General features: G+C 34.0%; 1 pseudogene; it reads right to left on the reverse strand.

Annotated features, from left to right (window-relative positions):
- Window positions 1-3,177: 3,177 nt before the first annotated feature.
- On the reverse strand, window positions 3,178-4,359 carry LOC134280234 (uncharacterized; annotated as a pseudogene).
- Between the last annotated feature and the right edge of the window lie 331 nt (window positions 4,360-4,690).

Raw genomic sequence — 4,690 nt, forward strand, 5'->3', positions numbered from 1 at the left:
TCATGGCCTCACGGTCAGGGGTTCTCGTGTTCGGTCGGGGCTCTTCTAATAATATAGTGAAAATGCAAAAATTCTTTGAAAATCATCTACTCTGCTCCTGGGTATATTATTAAACCAGTGAACTATGTATTTAGTTACAATAAGGAAGGATGCCTCTTCGGTAATTGTGAATTTCACGGCCCCTGGATTTGGGGCTCTGGAGCTTGGGTTGGACTCTATTGTAATAGAAGTTCTTATTTTGATTCGAGATTCTGCTTGGTCTTATTTCGAGCCTGTTTGTACCTTATTTCAACACCTCATTGTAATGAAAACACCAGTTTCAGCAAACAACAAATTTCATTAACCTTTCTATTGACCTCTCAAAAAATCGTATAAAAAATAATTGTGAAAATACATTTACTTCTGTCAAAAATTTTCTCTGCTCCTGGGTTTTAAATAAACTAACCAAGTATAGCATCCACAAGTCATTTTTTATATTTGATGTTTACCACATGTATTAAATACCGTCTTAAAGCATATGGAGAGTAGGAAAAGAAAATATAACATTTTGGTTTTCTAGTCATAAGTTGTCACTAAAAATAGACTACTAAAAAGTAGTGCTTGCGCTTTTTTGTGTGACCATTTTGTTTTTCAAAGTAGTTGGTTTTGAATGAACAGCAATATACTTTGAAAAATTAGATCTTAAATGAAAATAATATGTTTGTTTGTAAAAGAGACTTTAACATGACACATTTAATTATTTTATTGTTAATTTCACTTCCTCTACCACAATGCATCACAAGTAAAAATGCGTATTACTGCGCCAACGTTAACACTTACAAAAATGACGTCAAAATTTTTAACTCTGAAAATGATCAGGATGTAGTGAAAAATAAATTATCAAATAAATTCACTTTAGCTGAATTCTTTTTTGTGTGTGCAATAGAAGTTTAAAACATAATTCTTTGACAATCTTTGACAATTTCTCTGTACTCTTGCATATAATGTTTAAAAGTACATGTTTTAAATGTATGGTATCTATCGGTAATCTCCGGCACTTGACAGTTATAAGAGCAGTTAAAATACAAAAACTTAATCTTTTCTTGTAATAGTGTTTAGATTATATAAAAACAATCAAATAACACAGGCAATCAATGTAAAAAATGTAGTTATTTGATTTTCATGGTTAATTTAAGGGGGCCGACTATAGTTTCCATTGCGCAATATTTCGCGCATCATAGTAAAATGAAGCGTATTTACTGTTTTAACGCAACTTTTTTCGCTTAATTATTAAAATGAAACAAAATTAAGAAATTATAGGTATAAAAATGTAATTACAATTTGATATAACTGATTTTTAACCGATTTTGCAATTGATAGGTAGGTTGACGTCGTTGCAGTGTGTTTTTGACGTTATGATAATCTGTAGCTCTTAAAGAAAGGGGTAATAAAAATATTATTAAAGAAAAAGTAATAAACATACGCTCTTGAAATTTAAAACATAGAAATTTGAGAATATCTCCAATATTTTTATTATGTTTTCATGTGAATCCATTGTGTACGTAATATTTTGTATTACTCTATAAAATAGTAAAACTTGCTAATTTTTTGCATTTTGAGATGCCCCTCTCTGGTAACAAGACGGTAGAAGTTTGTGTTTCTTACATATATTGTAAAATATAGTTTTACTTATCAAATATTATAGTTTGAACAAAATGTCTATTGTTGTATTTGTATAATTTGCTCTAAAGAGCTAAAAATTGGCATTTTCCTATATAATCCTATAGTAAATGTACCTGTATTTTGAGACGGTCCCTTAAAATACCTGGACGGTAGATTTCCCTCAAACTTTGCATGTACACTGAACTTAATGTAAGTTATATATGGTATAAAAATGAAGAGTTTCGCTATTGTAGTTTTCACACAATAAAATTATAGTCGGCCCCCTTAAACAGATTTCAGAACTTTTAATAGATTTGACACAAGTTCTTATGTGTTAATGTTTGTCTTTTTCCATCATGACTCTTTCTAGAAAATGAAAACAGTTTATGTTCGAGAAAATTCTGCTTTAAAACATTTTTACGGTACCGGAGCTGGGCTTTTAAAGCATTGACTTTGTCTGATGTGCGTCCAAACTCCTTTATTCTCAATTTATACTCGCGGGCTGATTTCCATAAACCATAGAAAATAATGTCATCACTCTGTTTTTCCAGTTGCGCTTGTTTTCTCCTCTTTTTTTCAGCTCTTTTTCGAAACTCTTCTTCTTGTTTCTCCTCTCTCTGTCGTTGAATTTCTCCTTTTTTTGAGAATAAATCTCTTTCAGTGGAAACGGATTTCCTAGCTTCCAAAATATGGTTTTCCATGTCCTCTTTGTTTCTTATTATCCATGTGGATGTCTTGTTAGGAAAAGTGTGTAAGCCTCAAGAGCTAGAGCTGATATATTAGGTTTAGCTCGTAAAACTTGGTCCATGTACACGAGCAGTCGATCGGAATAAGAATTATGTTTGTCCACACTCTTTGTAGCCAGTGAGAGCTCCTCAGTGAAAGTTTCATATTTACCATCTGGCAAGTGGTCTTTATAGACAGTACTACTTTCCGGATCGCTGGTAACAGGACACGTAGAATGATTTCCACATCAGTATCATAATTATACTCTTTGGTCAGGAATTCAAAAACTCTGTCGCCATTAAAGTCTATTCCTGTTAAAGCTGGAAAGGTTCCCTTTATAAAATCAGCTAAATTTTCAGTTACAAATAAACTGATAGATGGAGATAATATTGTGTCATGTCTTCAATTGATGTATCCTTGTTCTCGAGAATATTCCAAAGGGGTGTTGTAATCATCTTTGAAATCAATCCTAGGGCTTTCAGTCCGGCAACATAAAAAGAAACTTTAAGATCTGATAGAACAGACTTCAGAAGTCTTTTGTTTTCAATATCTGATTTCTCCAGAAATTCAGTCATGTGAGGATGTAGAAAGTTAAGGCATGCAGCATTTTGAAATAAAATGTTGAATCTGTGGCCCTTAAATGGTTGCAGAGGAAGTGAGATCATTCTGTTTTCAGTAAGAAATGGCTGCATGTATGTTCGGAAGGCCCCATAACAACCACACTTTTCATCACATCTTCTTGCAAAAGCCTTGTATGCACTACTTATTAAGCGAAAACAACCTGATTCATCAATTTTAGAGAAATTCTCATCAAAGATTGGTGGGTTTCCCCTTTTCTGCTTCACATAATCCCTTCTGGGCCGCATTCGCCATATGTACCAGACCATGAACACCGCAGAAGATATTGTTCAGTCTGCTAACTGTTTCTTTTTCAACATCATCCAATGCGTGGTAATCTTCCCGTATCTGTGGTAGCAGCTCTTCTCTGTAACTTTCTAATAGCTCATTAAACTTTAACTCTGTAGCGGCACGATCACTCATCGTATTTTGGATATTGCAGATAATTTTGTTTCCAACATTCTTCTGGGTTTCCTCGTTGTTGTCAGAAATATCCTGTAAAGTTTTTTTTAAATGTGTCCAGTGTGTTTTGTCCTGATTTTGTGGCCGTTTCACGAAGTCCTAATGCAAAGTAATTACCTTCTTCATCACGAACAGAAAACCCACCATATTTAATGCCAAACTTTGATGTCTCATCAGTGTGCAAGGTTGTGTTGATTTTTTCTGACAGTTCTTCTTGTAGTTGTTTCTTGGCTGGACAGAGTCTTTGGATATTCATATTAACAACTGTTGATGGAGAAGGTAGTCGGTCAGGTTCTTTTCCTGCTAACTTCAAACAGGTTTCTATGACTTGACCTAAATCAAAATATGAACGTTTATGTAACATGTGCATTTACTTTATATTGGTGCATACATCAAGTAAACAAATCAAAAAAAAAATTAAAAAAAAAACTTACCAATTTTAGTTGATGGGACATTGTGTTCGAGAAGAGAGTACACACACAAATGGAGTTATGGAGTGAATGCTTTCTCTTTCTTGTCAAATAGATTGATGACTTTGGTGTCAGTCAAATCATGCAGCTGCTCCATGAGATAGGAAATTTCATCATCCTTTTCCTTAAGGGTATGCTGAAGCTCATTGACAGTGATTCTGAGTTGGTCATTTTCAGCTTGTAGCTCATTTAGAAGTGCTTTGTAGTCTTCTTTAGATGTGTCATCTGATGTTTCCAACTTTGTACATTTAGTTTTCCAGTAGTCCTCTCTCCGTTTAGTGCGTTTGACAGCTTGATTTGATGAATTCAGTTTCTCATGTAGCACTCTATTTTGCTTTATTACATCTTTTGATTTTATGTTGAGTGTCTGCATATGAGATATTGTTTCAGTCAACTCAGACTTTAATGCTGTTTTCTACTTAGTCAGATTCTGGTTTTCCATGAACACTGAGTTTGAAATGGACATTGCAGTAGAAAAGGCATCACCGCTAGAACAGATCAGATATGTAGCTTCGGGCATTTTGGGAGTCACTGTATTTGATACTTTAGGTGGAGCAAATTCTGTTTCTAGGAACTCTGTAAACTTTCTGCTACCTTCAGATTTAGATTTGTTTTTTCTGAATTTTTCATATTCTGACCACAATCGCCCAATAGCCACTCTAATTGATGTCGGGTTACAGTTATCAGAATGTGACACAATCCATTGGGCAGTTTCGGATACGCCATGTGCTCTTTTAAAGTTAATGACATCAGAATTTAAAATCCTGGGAGTA

This window comes from Saccostrea cucullata, unplaced genomic scaffold, assembly GCF_032062105.1.
Source record: "Saccostrea cucullata isolate Sc308-1 unplaced genomic scaffold, CSIRO_AGI_Scuc_v1 ctg5994, whole genome shotgun sequence".
NCBI lineage: Eukaryota > Metazoa > Mollusca > Bivalvia > Ostreida > Ostreidae > Saccostrea > Saccostrea cuccullata.